Below are 24,293 nucleotides of genomic sequence, written 5' to 3' on the forward strand. Positions count from 1 at the left end.
TTTTGAAGATAGAGTCTCTTAGATTTATGGCTTTGAGCCACTGTCCATTGGATCTGAACCTCATGAGTAGCTATGATTATAGGGATGAACTGTCAGCATCTGGATCACCAATTACTTTTATAATATCCATTCCAAGGAGGCCCCAGAAGACTCAGATATATTAAATGACTTTCACAGATCATAGAGATAGGGGATCATTCTGACACTGGACCCCCATTCTGTCACCTTGACAAATGAAGGCCTTGATTCCATGGCCTTTGGAACCCTGGTTTCTTCAATAAAGCTAATATAATACTTAGTATGCAGACACATGCCTCGTGTTTTCATGGGACCCAGAGTTGTTTTGAAAAGTAAGAGAATGCTTTCTCAACCTTTTTTTTTAATTTTGCTAAAAAGAAATGTAATCCTTCCAGGGTATCTTCTAGGTATCAATATTCCTTCCACCCCACATTGGAAAATCACCCAGTAATGTATAAGTTATAGGTCTGACCCTGTAATTAATTACCTTTATTGCAAGTGACAAACAATGTTTAAAGCTCATTTCTGATCCAATTATTAACTGCCTGCTTTGCAAGTGAAAAAAAATGTTTTAAAAACGCTCACAGAGTATGAGTGAGCAAGCCATGATTAGCTAAGAGAAATAAAAGGGGGGATTGAAGCTGTATTACAAAGCTATCATTTAAACTAAGTTGGCAGTGTCATATAAAGCATCCACCCCTCAAGGATGGACAGCAACACAGGCTCCTATAAACCAATTTGGCCAAAGAAAGTAACATGAACATCCAATGATTCCTACCTTGCATTCTGTAGAGGAGGCAGTGAAACTTCAGGAGGAAAGGGGACAGGTCCTCTGTGGACAAAATCCAGGTGATGGTGGGCATGCAGTGATAATGGTCCCTTGTCATTCTGGCATCATCTCAGTTTGTTCAAAACCAGATGTCCTGAGCTCCCTGGGAATGGTCTGTGAAAAGATAGAGAAAATGAGGTTGTTTGATCCAAGTTTCGCAGGAAGTGTTAAAGATCCATGTGAGGCAAAATGACATTCTTCTTCTACTTCTGGACTTCTCTGAATTATCAATATGTCACCATGCCCTGAGAATCTCTTAAGTGGACAACTATTGTGTTCAAGGCAGGACTTCATCCCCACTGTCAGTTCCTTTCTCCAAGTCTCCATCTTTGCGTCTATCAACAGGAATGTCTTCACCATCGCTTCAGGTCCCCTGTTGGGAGAGGGGAAGAGAGGAGGGGCACTTCCTGGCAATGAGGGTGTCCGGTGATGGCACCCACAACAAAGCACACACAGACGGAAAATGGAGGTCTGCAAGGTGAAGCCACATCACTGTAGCAGGTGCAGTGTCAGTTCAGGAAAGGTGCGGCGAACGTAGCTCCAGCTCTACGACCACCGGAGGACATGGTAGAATCCTAGGGCCATACTGTGGAGGTGTATCAAGAAGGCCTCTGAGACACGCCCCCCCTTCATTCTCTGTGGGGCTCTAGGGTTCCTTTCATCCAGGTCTTTGTAGCTCTGCATTTGCGAGTCCCCTCACCCAGCTTCAGGTCCTTTCACATGCACTTCCGGTCCCTTGACCGGCGCTTCCGGTTCCATGGGTGTCTGCGTCAGTGTGAGTGACTGCCCACTTACCTTGAACCAGCACGAGCCAAGGAAGGCTCATCACAGGCCCATATGGACTACAATGATGGAGATCCACGCAGCCCGGCCTAAGACACACCCCTGGGTTGCTGATCGCATCGGCAGGTGCAGCACCTGTTGGGGGAGGATGGCAGTGAACATGGTCTGAGTCCTGAGACTGCCGGTGGATGCAGTAAAATCAAGCAGCTGCAGGCTGGACCCAGCAAATGATACAGAACTCATTCCGGGCCTCCTGCTTCCTTTTTGGGTGGTCGCTGTGGTCATGCGTGTCCAAGCTCACCCGGGTTTGCGTGGGTGTGTGTGCGTATGCATGTCCCTCACCAGTGTGCATGCTTATTCGTATTGCACGTATGTACTCTCACCTTGTGTGTGCACATGCACCCTTCCCTCACAATTCCTGGCTGGGCTTCTTAATCTCCTGAGAAGCTGGAGGATTAACAAAGGGCTGGGAATGTGGCTTACTGGTAGAGTGCTTGCCTAGCATATGCATGAAACCGTGGATTCGATTCCTCAGTATCACATAATCAGCAAAAAGCTGGAATTGGCACTATGGTTCAAGTGGGAAAACGCTGGCCTGGAGCATAGTGATGCTCAGGGACAGTGCCCAGGGCCTGAGTTCAAGCCCCAGTACAAAAAAAAAAAAGAAGAAGAAGAAGAAAGCTCGTTGGAAAATGGGGTACAAAAACTATGTTATAGCAGTGCTACAACCCAGCAGCGTGCCATGCTGGACCCTCTATTGGATACTTTCCAGTAGAAACTGGGTTCCAGCTGTCGTGGGTCCTCCACACTCTCAGATTAAGAAACCCAGCCCGGAAATGTGAAGGAGGGGTGAGCACGCGCACACACGGTGAGAGTACACACGTGCAATGCAAATGAGCACACACGCTGGTGAAGGACACGCATGCACGTGCACACACGCACATGCACACACGCACAGACGGGGATGAGCCTGCACACGCACGACCACAGCGGCCACCCAAGAAGGGAGGCTCGGAGTCTGCCCTGCATCCTCTCCCAGCTCCGGCCTGAGGCTGCTTGGTTCCACTGCATCCGCCGACAGTCTCAGGACCCAGGCCGTGTTCGCTGCCATCCTCCCCCAACAGGTGCTGCACCTGCTGCTGTTACACAACACCCAGGGATCTCTTCGCCCTGTCTAAGTGGATCTCTGCCATCGTAGTCCGTGTGGGCGTGTGACCACGCATGCGTGTGAGGCCCTCCCGGACTAGGGCTGGTTCGAGGTAAGTGGGGCACTTCACCCCACCCCTCTACCCCACCACAGTGGAACTGACCACCCCAGGGCCATACGGGGAGGGGAAGCAACGAGGCCTTCATTCTCCGTGGGTGTCTAAGGCACCGTGCGTCCACATCTACGTAGCTCTGCAAGTGCGCATGCATGTCCCCCCACCCAGCTTCCAGTCCTTTCATGGTGCTTCCGGCCGGTGACTTGGGGGGGCGGGGAGGGTTGAGGGTGGGAGGTAGGGGTAAGTGGTGGCATGGGGGGGGGGATGAAGTGGCCCACTTACCTCCAACCAGCCCGAGCCAGGGAGGACATCACACGCATGCGCGGTCACTCGCCCACACGGACTACGAGAATGGAGATCCCATCCACGCAGCCCGGCCGAGGACACCTCTGGGTTTCGTGTAGCAGCAGCAGGTGTAGCACCTGTTGGGGGAGAATGGCAGTGAACACGGCTTGGGTCCTGAGACTGTCGGTGGATACGGTGGAACCAAGCAGCCTCAGGCCGGAGCCGGGAGAAGATGCAGGGCTGACTCGGAGCCTCCCGCTTCCTTCTTGGGTGGCCGCTGTGATCGCCTGAGTCCAGGCTCATCCGGGTCTGCGTGCGTGTGTGTGCGCGCGCATGCGCATCCCTCACCAGCGTGCATACTCATGCGCATTGCTCGTGCGTACTCACTGCTCGTGCGCGCAGTGCGTCCCCCCACACACACACACACTTCCCGGCTAAGCTTCTTAAATTCCTGAGAAGCTGGAGAATTAACAAAAGGACGGGGAAAGTGGCTTAGTGGTAGAGTGCTTGCCTAGCATATGCATGGACGCTGGGTTCGATTCCTCAGTACCACATAAACAGCAAAAGGCTGGAAGTGTCACTATGGCTCACGTGGGAAAGCACTGGCCCTGAGCACAGCGAGGCTCAGGGACGGTGCCCAGGGCCTGAGTTCAAGGCCCAAGACTGGGGGGAGGGAGAATAAAGCTCACTGGAAAAATAGGGTACAAAAACTATTGTATAGCAGTGCTACAACCCAGCCGGGTGCCACGCTAGACCCTCTATTGGACGCTTTCCAGTAGAAACTGGGCAAGTCTCACCTCAGGTCTGTGTTCCAGGGATCGGGGGTCCTCCAGCCTCTCAGGAGATTGAGATTAAGAAGCCCAACCTGGAAGTGTGAGGGAGGGGCGCACCTGGCACACACATGGTAGGAGTGAGCACATGTGCATGAGCATGCGCGCTGGTGAGGGACACGCATGCGTGCGCACACACGCGCGCACAGACCCGGATGAGCCTGGACGCACACGACCACAGCGGCCATGGAAGAATGAAGCGGGAGGCTCTGAGTCTGTCCACATCCTCTCCCAGCTCCCGCCTGAAGCTGCTTGGTTCCACCGCCTCCACCTACAGTCTCAGGATCCAGGCCTTGTTTGTTGCCGTCCTCCCCCAACTGGTGCTACACCTGCTGCTGCTGCTGCTACACGACGCCCAGGAATCTGCTTGCCCTGGCTGTGTGGATCTCCATCTTTGTAGTCTGTGCGGGTGTGTGACTGCGCCTGCGTGTGATGCTGCCCTCTCGGGGCTCGGGCTGGTTCCAGGTAAGTGGGCAGTGAAAACCCTGCTATCAGAGCCATCTCTCTGGATGACCCCTATCCATAGTCTGCCCCTTCCTTCCTCTCTTCTCCATCTTCTTCTCTGTCCTTCTGCGGGAGCAAACCTAGAAAAACCCTATTTTGAGTGAAGTGGCCCAACTCATCTTCCCTTGCCACCATACCCTCTGCAAGCCCCCCTTCCCGGTGCCATCTGTCCCACCCATACCCCATTCCCCTGACCGCCTGGCCCATCTCCACCTCTGACCCATGGCTATAGAATTCGCCATTTCCCTCCCTATGTGTTGGTTTAGGGATGTGTGGACCCAGCTGTGGGAGTCAACCCTAGATAACCAAGTTCCAAGGAAAGTGGGCCACATTTCCCATTCCCTTCCCAGCCTGACCCTCAACCCCAACCTGGCCCTACCCCTTCTATTGTGGGAAGATATAGAGGTGAGGGGGATATATGTGTGTGCAAGAAGTGTGTGTGCAGATTGGTTGGAGCTGTCAGCAGAGAAGGAAGGTAGGGGCTTATGGTCCACCCAGCCTTCCTTCCTGGCTATGGTCTCTGTGATTCAGGGTTCTCCATTTCCCTATATCCACTGATAGAGCTGTGGATATAGCTGCCCTCCCCCAACAGGTGCAGTCCATTTTGCATGCTCTTGGTTCCTGAGAGCCTCTTCAGCTTCACCACATGTGGATATCATGTGTGGGTCCAGCTGCAGTAGCCATCCTTAGACAACCCATTTTTCTCCATTCTCTGCCACTGTGTGGGAGCCATCCTTGGGCAATCCTCTTTCAGGTTAAGTGGACCAGACCTCCCTTTTTGGACCCCTAACCCCACCCATTAGGCCCCACCACAACCCCACTAGCCCCCACTGCAGCCCTCTCACCAACTTACCACCCTGCCCATCCCTACCCTACCCTGTATTTTCCCCACCCCTCCCCATGCTGTCCCACACTCACCCTGTCTTCCCATCCCCCACCCTATGCTTCCTCCACCTCATGCTTCCCCAACCCAGTGCTTTCCCCACCCCAGTGCTTTCCTCACCCCAACCATGTGCCTCCCCTACTTCCTACGCCCACCCTGTCCCCCCACCTCAGGCCATCCCAGCATGCATTGGTAAGGGGAGGTGCAAGGGCCCATACCTGTGTTTCTGATGAGATAGGCCTAGACTCATGTGTCACAATCACTGGAGCCGCGGGTTCCTTGGTTTCCCGGGTATATTCTGGAAGTTGTGAGGCTGTAGCTGTGGACTTTGACTCCCTCTCAATTTGTGCTGTGTGTACCACAGGTACATGGAGCTCAAGGGTTCTTCCGAGTCACTGAGTGGACCTCCACTTTCCTGGGCCCAGTGTGGGTCCAGATGCGGAATCCATCCCCAGATAACACCAATTCAAGGTAAGTGAGTCCCCTCCCTTTCATTTCTCTTTTCCATTTTCTCTACTCCCTCCCATGAGAGCCATCCCAGTACAGCCCTGTTTTGAGTTAAGTGGGCCTAGTCCCTCTTGCCAGGCCCTCACGTCCTCTGCCAGGCCCACAACCCATCCGGCTGTGTTGAGCTAGACATGTGTTGTAGCAAGAACAAGAGAGGGAAGGCCAGGGATGGAGTCTTCCCCGCCTCTTCTATGGGCTATGACCTGTAGAGCTTAGGGTTTGGGGACTGGTGCTTCAGATGCAGCCACTTTCCCCAACCAACTGAAACAAGGAGATCTTGCCCAAAGGCCTCTTCATCTTCAGCTCGTAGAATTCCATCTTCTTGGTCCATGTCTTCCCAGGTGTCAGTGCCATCCCAGATGCCCCTGTTTTGAGATAATGGGCCATGTTACCCCTCCTTGGAAATTAATCATGGGTGAAGAGTTGTGTGCATTTTTGTATACACTTTCACATGAATGCACATATATGATGCCATATTGGGCTGAAGGTGCACTATAGAAAACCCAAGAGAAGGCAGGCCAGTTCTTGGAGTCTGCCTCCTCTCCCTGCTCATCTTTTCTCCCAGCTGTATCCTATGTAGATCAGGGTTATGGACCTGGAACTGGGGATGCTGCTGCCCTCCCCAACCAATGCTTCTCCTGCTACAGAGACGTACAGGGTGGCCTTTCTTCACCTCGTGGATTACCTTTGGTTGGTCCATCCCTGTAGGGCCAAGGTGCCACTGCCATCCCAAATGCCCAAGATTCTTACTTAGAATGGGCCTTTTTCACCACTCATGGGAATTGATCACAGCTGTGGCATTGTTTGCGTGCATGCACGGTTGAGGAAGGCACAAATGTATGGCTGAATTTGCCCCTTCCTGTGATATTGAGGCCCAAGGGAATGAAGGCTGAGGATGGAGTCCATGCCTCCCAGGCTATGGTCTGTGTAGCCTGGGATTGTGGGCCTGCTGAGGATGCTGCTGCCATCCACATCCAGTGTTTCACCTGTTACAGGGATGTCGTGCATGGTGGCCTGTATTCCTCACCTCACAGACATCCATCTTCCTGGTCTGAGTGGGCCCAAGTGTGGGCACCATCCATGGATGCCCCCATTTTGAGGTGTCCTTTGCCTTAACCCTGAGGGAACCAAATCACAGTTGAGGGGTTGTGTGCATGCACATGTACAGGTGATCACAGGAACGACATAGGTGGTACCAGATTAACCTGGCTATGTGCTACGTTGGGCCTAAGAGAAGGAAGGCCAGGGTTTGGAGATGTCCCAGCTATGGCCTGTGCAGTTCAGGGTTGTGGGTTTGGAGTACTGCTGCCTTCCCCAGCCAGTGCCTCTCCTGCTAAATGGGAGGCCATGTCAAGTGGCCAGCTCTTCACCTTGCTGACTATTGTTTTGCTGGTTCCTTCCTATAGGCACAGGTTCCAGTACATCCTAGATGCCCAAGTATCAAGGTAAGTGGACCTTTTCCTCACTTGGTGGGGACTGATTGCTGTGTGGTTGTATGTAACGTTAGTGTGAGGAATGCACTAAGTGTGGTCAGGTTTGCCTCCTCATGTGCTTTTGTGAGCCAAAGGCGAAGGAAGGCCAGAGATGGTTTTTCTTGCCTCCCAGGCTATGACTGTGGAGCCTGGGGTTATAGGCCTGGGCTGCAGATACTGCCACCCTCCTCAACCAGTGTTTCACTTCTTAACAGGGCAGTCATATCTGAGGGCTTCTTCAACTTGAGCTCCATGACCTCTTCGTGGTCTTGTTGGTCCAGTTGTGGGTGCCATCCTGGATACCTCTGATTTGAGGTAAGTTGAGGCCCACCCACCCCCTGTCCAAAAAGAATCGTGTGTGAGAGGTTTTGCAGACATTCAAAGTAATGAACATACATGGTGCCTCAGTGGCCTCACATCCCTACCCAGTGTATGTTTCTGTATCCTGGGATTATTGGTCTGGAGCAGGGGATGCTACCACCACCTTCCCTAACTAGTGCTTCACCTGCTAAAGGAGCTCATGCCTGAGGGCCTCTTGCTAACCTTAAGGAACTCTGAATTCCTGGTCTGTGTCAGGCCACAGCAGAGCCATCCCACATGCCCCCCATTTCATGATGTTAGACCTCTCTTGCTACACTGTGGGAACCAAATCACCATTGAAGGGTTGTGCATGTGTGTACACACGTTCACACTAAGGCATGTACATGGTGTCAGATTGGACTGGTTGTGTGCTATATTATAGGACCCAATAGAAAGAAGGCTTGGGGCTTCCTTGAGTAGGGACTGCCCTGTGTCACTATTTAGCTGTGCCCTGTATATCCCAGGGCTGTAGGATTGGAAGTGGGGATGCTGCCATCCTCCCCAAACAGTGTTCCTCCTGCTACAGGGAGAGCATGCCCAGTGCCCTGTTCTTTGCCTCTTGCAGATCCATCCCTGTAATCCCAGGTGACAGTGCCATTCCAGATGCCCTAGTTTCAAGGCAAGTAAGACCACTCCCCCTTTGTGGTAACTGAATATTTATGTGGGGTTCAGTGTGTATGTCATCATGCATGTGTGTACACAAGTTTGAGGAACACATGAACATGTGGCCAGATTTTCCCACTTGGGTGCTGATGTCAGCCCAAGGGAAGGAAGGCTTAGGGAGTAGGTTTTTTATGTCTCTCTTGTAGAATATGGCCTGTGTTGCTTGGGGTTAAGGGGCTGGAGTTCAGCATGGGGCTGTGCTCTCTAACCAGTGCTTAACCTGTTACAGGGAGGTCATACAAGGCGGCCTGTTTTTCTTCACTTTGGGACTTCCTGCTTCCTGGTTTGAGTCAGCCCAGGTGCAGGTACACCCGCCTTTGTCCTTGTTTCTCAGTGAGTGGTTCCGCTCCCTATTGGAAATGTGGGAGCCCAGTTATGAGATGGGTTGTGCATGTGTGTACATACATTCACAAGAGGACACAAGTGTGGTGACAGAGTGGCCTGGTCGTGCACTATATTGGACCCAGTAAAAGGGAGGACACAGCTTGGAGTCTGTGTCCTTAGCTGGCTAATGTTAGTGTAGCCCTGGGAGGCCCCCAATTCAAACTAAGTCATTCCCCTACCTCCGTTGCCCTGTGGAAACTGAATTGCCAGTCAGGAATTGTGCATGTGCATACACATGTTCCCATGGAAGCACTTACGTGTTTCTAAACTAGATTGGTCATGTACTTTATTGGACTCAAGAGAGGAAAGGCTGGGATTGGAAACTGTAAAACATCCCTTCTCCGGCCTGTGGAGCCTGAGGTTATAGACCTGTAACTTTGAATGCTGCTGCCCTTCCTAAATAGTGCTGCTTTTACTAAAAGGAGGTTGTGCCTGGTAGCCTGTGCTTCAGCTTATAGACCACTGTCTTGTTGGTTGCTTCTTACCAGAAGCATGTGCCTGTACACACTTTCACGGGGAGGGCACATACATAATGCCAGATAGGCCATTTCATGGGCATATTGGACCAGAATAAGGAACACCAGGGCATGGAGACTGCCCTATATCTATACCCCTCTAATGCCTGTGTAGCCTGGGGTTATTTGATTGGAGCTGGGGATGTAGCCACTTCCCCAACTAGTCCTTCACCTGCTACACTGATTTCATGCCAAGGACCTGTTCTCATTCACATAAAGGAACTCTTTATTCCTGATTTGTGTGAGCCCAGGGGCCCGTGCCGTCTGAGATACACCCATTTCCAGATAAAGAGTGCACCCACCCTGCCATCCTGTGAGAATCCACTCTTGGGTGAGGTGTTGCTGGCATATGTATACATGATTGCACCTATGTGGTGCCAGTTGAACTAGAGGTGGGCTCTAGAGAGCACAAGAGATGGCACACTGGAGCTTGGAGTGTGTCCACCACCCTTCCCAGCTATGGCCTGTATACTGGGATTATGGGCCCTGAGCTGGGGATACTGTTGCCTGCCCCATCCAGTGGTTCACCTTCCACAGGGAGGTCATGCCCGGTTTTCTTCATCTTGCAAACCTTCCACCTTCTTGATCTCTGTTGGCCTAGGTGCCAGTACCATTCACAGATGCCCCCAGTTCAAAGGAAGCTGTTCCCCTCCTGCCCTTGCCCTGTGGAAACTGACTTGCAAGTCAAGGTTTGTGCATATATATACAAATTTTCATGAAGGCATGTATGTGGTTGCAAATAGCCTGGCCGTGCCTTTGTGTGCACATATTCATAGAAGGGTAATTATGTAGTGCCAGATAGGCCTGTTTGTAAGCTATATTGGAACAGGAAAAGGAAGGCCAGGGCTTGGAGACTTCCCCACATGCATACCTAGCTAATGCCTGTGTAGCCCGGGATTATTGGCCTGGAGTTGGGGATGCTGCTACTCTCCCTAACTAGTCCTTTACTTGCTGCAGTGAGTTCATGCCTGAGGGCCTCCTTCATTCACCTCTAGGAACTCTGTCTTTTTGGTCTCTGGGCCCAGGGCTGGTGTCATTCAAAATGTCTTATTTCAAAGTAATATTTGCCTCTTCCCACCACCCCATGGGAACCAAATTGTGAGTGAAGTGATGTGGGCATGTGTACACACAAATGCATGGATGTAATGCCACATTAGATTAAAGGAGGGCTCTAGAGGTCACAGAGATGGCACCCTGAAGATTGCAGTATGTCTACCACCATTTTCAACTGTGGCATGTAGACTGGAATTATGAGCCCTGAGCTGGGAATGCTGCCACCCTCCCCATCCAGTTCTTCACCTATCACAGGGAGTTCATGTCCAGTGGCCTGTTCTTCACCTCAAGGTCTATCATCTTGATGGTTCCTCCTGGTCAGCCTATGTGCCAGTGCCATCCCAGTTGACCAAGTTTCAAGGTAAGTGGATCCATTTGCCCCTTCATGAGAACCAATTGCTGGAGGGGTGGGTGGAGGGGTTGTGCACGTACATGGTTTTGCTTATGTGTACACAAGTTTGAGGGACACAGTTTCATCTCTTCATGTTGTATTGTATAGCCAAAAGGGAAGGAAGGCCAGAGACAAACTCTTTCAGGTCTTCCTTCCAGGTTGTGGCTTGTGTTTCCCAGGGCTATGGGCCCAAAACTGGGCATGCTTCCACCATTCCCAGCCAGTGCATCACCTGCTACAGTACAAATGAAGTTTTTCTTCATTTTGGAACCTCCCTGTTTCCTGGTCTGAATTGGACCAGGTACTGGTTCAGGACAGGAGTTGAATGCGTGTATACACATGATCAGAAGAGGGAACATATGTGGTACCAGATAGAATTGGTCATGGGCAATATTGGACCCAGGAGAAGGAATCCCAGGGCTGGGAAACTGCCCTGTGCCCATAACTGAATATGTTTCACATTTCTTGCCCCATCACATCTGCATTTTTGTGAATTGCATTCTCAAATATTTTATTCAATCTCATATATCCTGTTATCTTCTTGATTGAAACACTCCTCCGTTGAATATATACTTTTTAAATGTCTTCAACCTTAAGAGAGCATTTTTTTTCTTGATGTCACTTACTGAAGAAAAGTGTTGCTGTAATATAGATTAAATTTATTGATATTTTCTTACATATATTTATTTACTTGAGGAAATCTCCATTCTTAAAATACACTATTTCATTTTTAAAGCTTCCAAGTGTTGTTTTCTGCCTTTGCGTCTTTGATTTTAGGAATTGTCTGCAAAGGCTTTAAGTCAAGGTCTATTTTGTATCTTATTCATATAGATAGCTAGCATATCCCAGTGGCTGTTTAGTGAATAGTCTAGTGTCAAATCTCAAGATTCTACATAGGTTTGTTTCTCAGTTCTCTACCCTGTGTCCTTATTCTGTTTCTTCAGCATTAATATCAGACTGTCTTGATTACTATGCTTTAGTATAACAAATCTTTGTTTGAGATATGATGTGTCCCCAAAATTGTTGTTGCAAAATTGTTGGGTCTTTGATCTTTCATAATCCCTCCTCTCCTCTATTACCGGGGACCAAATCAGGGTACCTTGCATTCAAGGCAAGCACTCTTATCACTCAGCAACTCACCTCTTTGAGGAGCAACAGTCACTGGGTCCAGGTGAGGTTTGGGGAAGTTTCTCTCTAGAAGTAGGGACTTTTGACTTAGGGTCCTTGACTTTGTCACAGAATAAAAATTTTCAGAGAAGTCACCATGGTAAGAAAAGTTGGCAATGCTTTATTGAGTTAGCAAGCAAACAAACAGAAAAGCAGACACACAAAGACAGAGGCACACTGAGATTGTGGTTGCTCTTAGAGAGTCACAGAGATCTTTGATATCAGGGCATTAATATAATAAAGGCAAGGCCTGTCATAAAGCCATATATAGGTGTTTATCCTAGCTCTTAATCACTCTGGTTGTTGCACCTTCTGAGTTCTTAGTTGGTGACTCAGTCTTTAGTGTATTTCTATCAGGAAATTTTTCCCCATAGAATAGATGCTTGTCCTTTTTTTAAAAAATGATTTTTATTGCAAAAATACTGTAGAGAAGGGTTACAGTTACATGAATAAAATAATGAGTACATATCCTATCAAGCATTGTTGCCTCCTCCTTTGTTTTTCCCCTACATTCCCTTCCTTCCCCTCTCCCCAATTACTTCCTCACCCCCAAAATCATAAAGTTCATTTTCAACATAGTGTCTTGCACATCTCATTGTTAAAATGGGTTAACCTGTATCCCTATTTAAGCATTTTGTTTTACCCCTTCCCTCCCCAAATTAGAAAAATGTATATACAAGAAGCAGGGTACTGGAATCAAAGACAGTGAAAACAGGGGCTATACTGTGAGGGAGAAACATAACAAAGAAACAAAAAAACCCCACATATTACATTATAAATACATTAAAAACAATAGCAAGAAAGAAAAAAACACTTGTGTCCCTATCTTGGGACACAAGATAACATCATCTTATCTGGTCATGTGTACATGGCTTTTGACCTTTTCTGCTTGTCCTAGACATATACTAGTTATTACAAATAACTGAAACCACGGGACCTATGTTTCTTTGGGCCTGGCTTACTTCACTTAATATAATTTTTTCCAGGTCTTTCCATTTCCTAACAAATGGGGTGATATCATTCTTTCTGATGGAGGCACAGAATTCCATTGTATACTTATACAACATTTTCTGGATCCATTCACTTACTGAGGAGCATCTGGGTTGGTTCTATATCTTAGCTATGGTAAATAATGCTGAAGTAAACATAGCTGTGCTGGTAGCTTTAGTATGGTCTTGTTTGTGATCATTTGGGTAAATGCCCAAAAGTGGGATTGCTGGGGAGCTCTATGTGGAGTCTTTTGAGGAACCTCCATACTGCTTTCCAAAGTGGATGAACAAGTTTACACTCCCACCAACAATGTAGTAGGGTTCCCTTTTGGCCACATCCCCTCCAGTATCTGTTACTATTAGGGTTCTTGATTATAGCCATGCTAACTGGGGTTAAGTGGAATCTCAATATTGTTTTTATTTGCATTTCTTTTATAGCTAGAGAAGTTGAGCATTTCTTCATGTGTCTATTGTCCATTCTTATTTCTTCTTCAGAGATGTTTCTCTTTAAGTCTTTGCCCACTTATTTATTGGGCAGTTGTTTCTTTGATTTATTGTTAGGGGATTTAACTTTTTTGAGTTCTAAGTATATTTTAGGTATGAGACCCTTGTCAGTTGTATGGCTAGTGAAGATCTTCTCCTCATCTGTGGGCTTCCTATTGATCTGGCTAGCTATGTCCTTTGCCATGCAGAAGCTCTGCAGTTTCATGCAGTCCCATTTGTCCAACCTTTCTTTGATTTGTTATGTTACTGGGTCTTTATTAAGAAAATTTCAGCCCATGCCAATGAGCTCTAGAGTTTCTCCTATTCCTTCCTGTAATATTTTCAGGGTGTCTGCTTTGACTTCGAGGTCTTTGATCCATTTGGAGTTGATTCTGGTGCAGAATGATATATATGGATCTAGCTTTAGTTTTCTACAGGTGTTTAACCAATTTTGCCAGCACCATTTACTGAAAAGGCTATCCTTCTTCCATTCTATTTTTAGCTCCCTTATCGAAGATTAGGTGGCTATAGGTCTGTGGGTTCATTTCTGGGTCTTCCATTTAATTCTATTGGTCCTCAGGTCTTGTGCCAGTACCAAGCAGTTTTGATTGCTATGTCTTTGTAGTAGAGTTTGAAATTTGGTATTGATATTCCTCCAGCACTGTTCTTTCTGTTAAGGATCATTTTTGCTATTCAGGGTCTTTTATTGTTCCATATGAATTTTGGGGTTGCTTCTTCTATTTCATTGAAGAATGAGGTTGGAATATTGATAGATATCACATTGAATTTGTAGAGAGCCTTGGGAAGTATTGCCATTTTCACGATGTTGATCCTCCCAGTTGAGGAGCATGAGAGGTTTTTCCACTTCCTAAGTTCTGCTTTAATTTCTTTTTTCATGTTTTTAAAGTTTTCATCATAGAGGTCCTTCGCTTCTTTAGTTAACTCCTAGATATTTTTTGTGGTGCTATTACAAAAGTAGTTGCTTTCCTGATTTCAGCCTCACTCTTCTCATTGTTGGCATACAGAAAAGCCATTTTGAGGGTTAATTTTATACCCTGCTACTTTGCCAGAGTTTCGAATCAGCTTGAGTAATTTGGGAGTGAGTGGAGTCCATGGGATTCTTTAAATACAAGATCATGTCATCTGCAAAGAGGGAGAGTTTTACTTCATCCTTCCCTATTGGAATCCCCTCTATGTTTTCATCTTGTCTTATTGCTGTAGTTAGGCATTCTAATACTAAATTGACGAGAAGTGGAGAGAGTAGACATCCTTTTCTAGGTCCTGATTTTAGAGGAAATGGCTTTAGCTTTTCGCCATTAAGTATAATGCTGGCTGTAGGTTTGTAATACACAGCCTTTATTATATTGAGGAATGTTCCATGGATTCCTAGTTTTTCCAGAGCCTTCATCATGAAGGGGTTGTTGGATTTTGTCAAATGCTTTTTCTGCAGATGCTTATCCTTAAGATGAGGAATGCATGCTGAGTTAGAAGCAAAGAAGATAGTGCATGTATGTTTCCTAATGTCTTGTTTGCATCAGAGTTCCTAGATGCCATTCCCCAGGTCTCATTTTTCCTAATCTATCCTGCCTGAAACGATAAAAAGTTCTGATATGACTTCTCAGAAAATTGCATTCAATGTATAATTGATTTGCTGGAAAATAATATATTCTTAGATATTGATTGTTCCCATACATGACTTTTGGCATGGTTCTCCTTTTAACTGTATTTCAGTTATTTTGTTGGATATAGTTCTTGGTGTGCTTTTGTTGGTGTGGTTTGGTTTGAACAACACTGGGAACTGAACTCAGATCTGGTGTATGGGAGGAAAGCATTCTACCATCTAATCCACAACATAGCCATGTTAGTTACTTTGGGAACTATTTAAAATACTTATTTTTGTTCCTCTTATAATTTATTTTTTTACCTTTTTTCATCCTGGACTATTGAGTATAGAATTGTGTATATGTGTGCGTGTGTGTGTGTGTGTGTGTGTGTGTGTGTGTTTGTGTGTGTGTGTGTGTGTACCCACATGCATACATATGAATGCATATACGCCAAAAATACTGGGGCTTGAATCCCTTTAACTTTTTCTGACCAAGGTTAACACTTTACCACTTGAGCATATATACACTTTCAGTGTGGCTTTACTGGTTAATTGCTACTCAGGAGGCTGGGATATGTGGATGGCAGTTCAAAGCCAGCCTGGGCAGAAAAGTCCCTGAGACTCTTTATCTCCTATGAGCTACCCAGAAAAAGCTGGAATTGGCACTGTGTCTCAAGCCACTACCTTAAGGAAAAGAAGCTCAAAGACTGTGCTCAGGCCTTGAATTCAAACCATAGGGCCAGCATATAAAAGAAATGAATGAACTCTGAATTGCCTGACCATGCTGTCTTTGAACCATGATCGACAGATCTCAGCCTCTCTAGGTAGGATTGCAGGTGTCAGCCTGTAGTAATAACAATAGTCATTTATTATTATTATTGATGGATATTTTTTAAAGACAATGTGGATACTGGTGGCTCAAGGCTGTAATCCTAGCTACTCAGGAAGATGAGATAGAAGAATCTCGGTTTAAAGCTGGCCCAAGGGAGAAAAATTGATGTGGCTTATCTCCAATTAACAACCAAAAAGTTGGAAGTAGAGCTCTAGCTCTAGTGGTATAGTAGTAACATGAGCAAAAATGCTTAGGGGCAGTGACCAGGCCCAGAGTTCAAGTCCCAGAATCAGCCCCCAAAATGAAAATAAATAGAAGACAAAATAACCCCAGGTATGGCTAGTGATAGTATGCCTAGTTTTCCTGTAATTCTGAATTTGATTGCCACCAACAAGCAAAATAGACAAACCAACAAAAGATATTTCCAGTCAGAGGAAATTTTTTGCTGATACTTACTAATTAACAGACAACATTTTTTTCTTACACTATTTCATTTAAAAAGTTAGACCAATACAGGTGCTAGTGGCTCAGCTCGTTCCTGTAAGCCTAACTACTCATGAGCTTGAAAATTGAGGATTGTGGTTTGACCTGAGCAGATAGGTCTTTCAGACTCTTCAATAAACTATTCAAAAATAAGTGGAAGTGGCCCTGTAGCTCAAGTGGTAAAGTGCTAGCCTTGAGCACAAAGAGTCTCAGGTACAGTGCCCAAGCCCTCAGTGCAAGCCCCAGGACCAACAAAGAAGTTAAAAATGAAAAAGAAGAAAGCCAAAAAAATAACTGCAGTAGAAGAGAAATGATTATTCAATGACTACTATTACAATAATACATTTCTCAGTTTACAATGAGGTTTCACTTTGTATCAGCATATAAATGTAAGATTATTAAATTTCAACTGTTTAACTCCATTATCCATTATTCACTGAATTGGGGTATTGTTAAATCAAAGTGAGTTACAGAAACATTAGAGATGTACCTGAGGCAATGACAAGGGGAGTAGAAATCAATGTTCTTTTGAGAGAAACTCAGGTTGAAGCTGACCACCTAGGTAGGCTGGTCCCCTCCCCTTGAGTTTCTAAAAAGGATTAGCTTATAGGTGTGGGAAAAGCAGCAGCTTAAATTGAAGTCTTAAAAAAAAAAGCCCTCTTGGGCTGGGAAGGTGGCTCAGTGGTAGAGCGCTTACCTTGCATGCATGAGGCCCTGGGTTTCATTCCTCAGCACCACATAAGCAAAAAGAAAAAAGCCGGAAGTAGCGCTGTGGCTCAAGTGGTAGAGCGCTAGCCTTGAGCTGAAGAGCTGAGGGACAGTGCCCAGGCCCAGAGTTCAGGCCCCATGACCGGACCCCCCCCCCAAAAAAACAACAACAACAACAACAAAACCCTCTTGTGTTTAAATGCAGGAACTAAAGAAGTCGTTGGCTTACTGGACTCTGAATTTGAAAGAACTTCAAACTATGAAGGACCACCCAAGCCACATATTCCAGAGAAGAACATGATGTTGGCAAAGAAGCAGATAGAACATTTGCACAGAACATGGGAGGACCTCTCCTGTGAGTAAGTCAGTCACATCTGTTCACAGGAGGCTGCAATGCCCACAAATGCCAGTGTTAGAAAGGAGCTTTAATTTTGTTAAACTTGAGGTACTTTTCAGTGGAGTCTATGGTCCTCAACTGTTCCTTTACATTCTGTAATTTTAGAAGGTAGCAACATGCTTAACAGAAACAACCCCTTGGTTCCATAGCACTGGATGTTGCAAGCCTGCACACTTTTAAGGAACATTTGAAAATAATCTTAATCAGGGAAAAGAATGACAGGGATGGGGTGTTGTGGGGCTCAGTTCTTGCTGGATTAGATGGTGACAAGTGCTGTCTGTCTGTCATGAGATGCCTTCTCTGGCCTTGCTTGGGCAGCAGCTCATCTGAGCCTAACAGCAGGAATCTTACTGGGCTCCCCTAAGCATGAGGTCTCTTATATTGTTAACTTCATACACATGTAATCATGTTCTTACTTAGAAGAGCTGGGATTTTTAAACTTTTAGAAGCTATCAGATCAGCTGCTTGAACTCAGAGGGTAAGGGGTACTCAGATGCTTACTGCTACCCAGTAGAGAGTCCTGCTTAGATTATTAGGTAGTTTATGTCAGTGATGAAATCAAAGCAAATTAAAGGCTTCAAGTAATCTTAATGATTTTTAAGCACATAGAATTCAGTGGAAGTGGCACTGTGCTTCAAAGTGATAGATCACTGGTCTTGAGCAAAACATCTCAGGGACAGTGCCCAGGCCCTGAGTTCAACCAAAAACATGAGCATACAATTGAAAGGACAAAGTATTTTGTCATCTCATTTTTAAATGTTGTTTTAAGTTTTTATTCACATACACAAGAAAGAGTTTGGAATACTTGGAAAGTTCTCCAAAATTAATGTAGAACAGACTGTCATTGTGAGATTAATGAGGAATTCTGTGCCATGAAAGACAAGAGTTTTAAAAGCTGAAATAAAAACATGTCCGAGAGGCAATTAGCTCCAAAATATATTGATAATCTTCATATACCTAATCGATGCTGGGGGATCTAGGAGTAATTGGTTGTTATACTATAGAGATGTTGAACCTTCTGAAAAGATAAAATGGTTTAGGGTTGGGTGTAATGTTTACAGCAACTGAAAGCTGCTCATAGGTTTTATTGGTTGATTTCTGTACTGAGTCAGGTACTTTTGATCATCTCCATTTTCCTTAGTAATTTTTTAATGCTACCCACATTGGAACAGGTATTTTTGTTAACTTGTACTATTATCTCTTTGATTTAATGGTAGATTTCACATAAGGAAAACAGGCTAAAAGGTAAATTAATTTCTTATGCATGAATATGAATTAATTTCAGTAACGTGAATTGAGTATTTCAATCTTCCACCATACAATGTATGATTTGGGCTTGGAAGTTTATTCTAGAAGGGAAGGTTTATCCTCACTTTACATTCATGAGCTAAGACAAAAGAAAACTTTATGTTTTGCATCTCTATGCATAATTCCTGTAAAAAGAACTGTCTTTTAAGATTGGAGGGGTATAATTCTTATTTTGATTGGTTTCATAGAAAATTATCTCTACAGTTTGAGAGCTTTCACTTTGCATCTAGAAGTTTTCTCATTCTGTTTATCAGACCTGGAATTCAGCTTGAGGAAACCTTGCTTCTTTTGGGGGGTATTACTTGTCATGATAATTCATGTGTGTGTATGTGTACATATATATGCATGTGTGTATGCATTTATATACACATATGTGTATATATGCATAGATACATACATATGTGAATGTATGTATATATGATGATTTAGCTCAGATTCCCTGGATGAAGCCCTGGGTAAGACCAGAGAAGGGAGCCACATAAAGAAAGTACTCTGGTGTATGATGTGATGCAGTGTTGTGCCAACAGGCTGGTTTCTGAGTCATTTTTCTTGTTTCTTTCTGGTAGCTCAGGATATAGATGTTTCTAAGAGCAATATTAACAAGGCCTGTCTAGCATGGGGTTTGGTGAACTTGGCCATTGGGCACATACTTTCTGACCTGGGAAAGGTGACAGTTGGGTTAGATTCTACAGAGTATAGAATAATACAATTGGCATAAATTTGAAAGTTCCTAGGGGAAGTTGTGACTGAGAGCTACACTTTGATTGACATTCATCACCCTCCAGATTATGGTTGGGACCTAAAACAGATTAAGTCCTTACTGGATGAAATTTCATAATCTCCAGGTGATTGTTTTCTTTTCCTCTGCCTTCCCTTTTTATTTAATATGGTAAGTATGCTTGTGATCTTCACAACTTCATATGGAGATTGGGTTAGAAATGCGCATGGCTGCAAAAGTTTTCCCATGTGTTCTGTTCTTCACTTCTCACCTTTCAATATCATCTAATAGTCCCTTGTATGGAAAGACAAACTAGAAGGCTTGAATGCCCATCACTTACTCATGCAGTAAGTACTTAGGGAGTACCTCTTGTGTTGTATTCTCATGTCTGCATTTTATGGGTATAGCTTTAAGGAAGTACAATATATCCTCTACTTACCTTTGAGTCCTCAGAATATGTACAGGACCTGAAATAGAGCAATGTTTTTAATCTCTTCTCCAGTAGTACCCATATCTGTGGTCAGGATTAAGGAAATTGGAAGCATGGGAAGCTCAAGAGGCACATATCTGCAGACAGATGTTTGCTTGTTACGTTCATGTTCTATTTTAGTAATAAGTTAAAAATTATATGACATATAGAATGTGGAAAATTTTAAAGAATGGTTTAACAATAGAAAATTGTCCTTCGTCCAGAATGCTTAAGAACGGCAATATTTTGAATTTCAGCTATTGGAACATTTGCATATATGTGATAAGATATCTTTGTAATGGGACTAATTCTAAACATAAAATGCACTTAATTCCTATATACTGAGACTAAAGGTAATTTTATATACTTTAAGTGTGCCTTGAGGTTTTTTTGTTTTCATTTCCTTTTGTGTTGTACCTGAAGCCTGAGCTTAGGAACTGAGTATTTTCCTTGAGATTTTTGCTCAAGGCTACTGCTCTACTACTTGAGACACAGCTCCATATCTACATTTTTGTAGTTAATTGGAGATCAGGTCTCAGAGGCTTTTCTACCTAGATTGGCTCTGAACTGTAGACATCCTCATATCTCAGCTAGGATTATAGGCATGAGCCCCTAGCAGTGTGCTCCTGTTTTGATGGTAGTAGTCACATGAGGTCCAATGTGGAATCTTCTCACTTTAGACATCATCAGCACTTATGATTCTCAGATTAGAGATGCTTAGCCTGCATCTTACTTCTTTACCCCATTGGTTTGTCTGTGGCACTCCATTTTGAATACCAGAGTTCTCAAGAAGCCCAGAAAAGTACTTCTCCTTCTCAGGGAAGTATTCCTTATTACAATTATCTTAACCCTGGGGTTAAGAACTTTTTACACTCAGGTTATTTTGTTGTTTGTTAGCTTAGATTTCTGATGCAAACTTATGCCCCACCCCCTTCTCTTTGAAATAAGAAAGTGTACTAGGGTGAAGTAGGGCCACATGTTTATAATGGCCTCTAGTGCTGTCATTCTGAAAGGTAGGGGAGTGAAGGTGTAAGATTTTGGGGAAGGTCACAGAGCATCAGCACTGGGCTCCACCAATGGGAAGTCCTCATGACCAAGCCTCTTCTCCAGCCAGAGTCCTCCAGGAGGGCAACCCTTCCCAGGCTATTTGGAAACTTTCTTGTCTCTGGGCAGTCAAAGGGAAAAAATGTTGGTGTGTGGAAGGTGGAGCTCTACAGCTATAGGAACCAAGTAAGCAATTTAGTTGGAGGCATCGACTCGCATGACCCCATCTGAAGTCTTGTGTGCCATGAGGGTGCATATGCCAGCATGCATTCCTCTGGGGGAAATAAGAGGGACTCCCCTTGCTCCATGTCAGGGCAAAGGCCTGATGCCCAGCTGCCAGACTCTGATGAAGGTTTGCTGGAAATGCCATTCGTGTCCTCCCCCCTCCCACCCCATTAATCCTGTAGAACAATGCCTGGAGACTCTCTTTGTATGTCTGAGTAAACTCGCCAGTGCCTTGCTCACTCTTTGCAACCTTTGATCACTGGAGCTGCTTCATATTTGTTGACAAGGATTAATTCTTCCTGCTTACGGACTTAAAGTTTCCTCTCATTGTCTATGATCCTGTAAAACTGTGTAAAGTTAACTTTCTGCTCCCTGACTGAAGATTTACTTTTATGTCTATATGCTCTATATAAGCATGTGATGTGCCAACAAACTTTGTCCTTACCCATATGGTGTGGTCCACTTTCTGCCTACTGATCATGTGATCAAAGGTCTGGCTGAGGAATCAGCAGCAATTTAGGTTCTATCTGTTTCCAGGACCAGCCTAGCATTCCCTTACTACCTTTTTAATAAATCACGCAATGGCTTTGAAGGCAGTGTATTTGCAGTAAGAATTGTTTGCAGAATTTTTGCCCTTCAAACTGGTCATGCCCACAGGCCCTGGCCATGGTCTATGTTAGTCACTGTCCAAATGTCCTTCACATGTTAAGTTTCCCCCATTTCCCACTCAATACCCAGCAAAGGAAGGTAATACTGTTACCATCATATTCTACAAGTGAGATCAAACAAGCTAGGATTCAAAACCAGACTGCATTTCTTGCTCTAAGCACACATACTTCACTATTGAGAATAAACACTTGGGGTTTTTTTGTGAGCTAGGGTTCATAGCTGTAATCTTAGCGATTCAGAAAGCTGAGATAGGACGGATCATGGTTCAAAGTCAGCCAAAGGAGTGTGATCTGTTTCCCTTTCATGTAGATGGTTGTATTTTCCAGTCTTCTGACCAGATGTCAGGGACTGCATGAGACACCCAATCTGTGACAGAGCAACCAGTCCCAGGACAGCACTAGTGAAATGGATAGTGGGAACACACCACTCTCTCAGGTATGAGGAGAAGTTATGCATTGACACAGAACTGTTAAATAGTGATAGAACACTCTAAATGATTATGTGGGGGAGGCAATGTCACCCCATTTTTTGTTCTCTACAAGCCATTTCCTTTTTAGTTTTTATATAGGGTCCTGAGCTAACTTTACCCAAGCAAACCTCAGAACCCAATCCTCCTACCCTATTCTCCCTACAGGCCTGTGCCACTACACCTTTCCTCATAGAAACTATCCTCTTGGGAAAAGATGATACAGACCACAGAAGATATATCTCATAGGGAACAGGTCTAGTGATTTATTTCCTACCTAGGGCTTTCCTGTCTAAATAATCCTCTATTTTTTAAAAAAGAAAGTTGTGTAGTTCACTTTTATCAGCGCCACTGCTGCACTTTTCCTCTTTTTTCCCTCAAGTTCTGTACCCTCTCCCTACCCTCTTGAAGACTGTACTAATATGCCATACCAGTCTGTATTCTTAATTCATTTCACTTTATAAAAAATTGCTTTTCTTGATCTAATGGTTCCCACCTGTAATCCTAGCTACTCAGGAAGCTGAGATATGAGAATCATGCGTTGAAGCCACCTAGCAGGAATTTCCATGAGACTCTTATATACAAGTTGTAGAGAGTGAGCCTTAAGCAAAAATGATGACAGTCAGCATCCAGACCTTCAGGACCAGTACACATACATACATACATTCATACACACACACATTCATACACACACACACACACACACACACACACTTTCTCTACAGATAGCTCTTGTGCTATTGCAAACCACATTATTCCTCATGCATCATCTCCACAGCACAAGGCTGCATGAAGTCTTTTCTACTTCCTCTAGCTCTAGCAACTGAGTTACCTTGAGAACATAAGAGCTCTGTTTCATGCCACCAAATAAGTTTATAGAAATTTATACCCAATAATATTAATTTCATTTAGACTTAGGTATGCTAAATGTGCTATAATAATAGAACATAATAATTGCTGGAGAGGAGGAGGAGCACGGGGCTTGAGGGGAGCTGCACAAAGTCCAGGATCTCCCAGGCATGGAGGAAGGTCAGCATGTGGCCAGCTGGATCTGCCTACCCTTGCCTGCTGTATAGCCCAAGAGGGCCTCCCTGGGCCAGTCTGAAGTGGTGGAGCCCAGCACTGCCCGAAGATCCTTTCATCCAAACGTCGCTGGCATGGAGGTAGAAAATCTACTGTTCACCAGAGGAAATGGCAGCTTTTTGGGAAGTAAAAGTAACCTTGGAGATTATATGCTTTATGTTAGAAGAAATGGAGCTGTCACCCACACCAAGATCCAGAACACTGAGGACTACTACAACCTATATGGAGGGAAGAAATTTCTCACCCTGGCTGAGCTGGAGTATCATGGGCAGCTGAAAGAGAATGGAGATTTGATCTACCTCAACTACCTGCTGAACTGTGCAGATCCTACCTCTGATTGGTGGTTTCCTGGTCATCTGCCTGGAAAAGAAGCCAAGAAACTCCTCCCTGAGAAAGGTGAAAGCTTATATGGGAGAGCCAGAGCCACCCTGGGGAATTTTGTTCTCTCTGCACACTGGTGACAAGAGAGAGCAAAGATGGAAAGTATGAAGTGATCCATGTCAGGACTTATAGCTGAATATGATATTGGTGTAGGAGAATGGGACTATTCTTTGACAGAACTGGTGGATCATTAAAGAAGAATCATATTGTGGAGACTTTTGGCACAGTACTACAACTCAAGCAGCTTCTTGACCCAACTTGGATGAACAGTGTTGAAATTGAATACTGGGTTCAAGAACTGAGCGAGTTAGCTGAGACCACAGATAAAGTCATGCAAGGACTTGGGAAGAATTTGAGACACTACAGCAACAGAACTGCAAACTTCTCTACAGATGAAAAGTGGGTCAGAGGCAAGAACAAAAATAGATTAAAAATAAACTTCCCTTTGATTACATGAGGGTGGTCATACAGGACAGGACTTGAGTGAGCCTGGTTTTTTTTTTTTTTGAACTGCTTAATAATTTTTTTT

General features: G+C 45.1%; 1 pseudogene; it reads left to right on the forward strand.

The window, feature by feature from the left end:
- The first annotated feature begins 1,310 nt into the window (after positions 1-1,310).
- The window catches only part of LOC106001586, a 25,443-nt pseudogene continuing 2,460 nt past the window's right edge, over positions 1,311-24,293 (forward strand).

This window comes from Dipodomys ordii, unplaced genomic scaffold (genome assembly GCF_000151885.1).
Source record: "Dipodomys ordii isolate 6190 unplaced genomic scaffold, Dord_2.0 Scaffold325, whole genome shotgun sequence".
In the NCBI taxonomy this organism is placed as follows: domain Eukaryota; kingdom Metazoa; phylum Chordata; class Mammalia; order Rodentia; family Heteromyidae; genus Dipodomys; species Dipodomys ordii.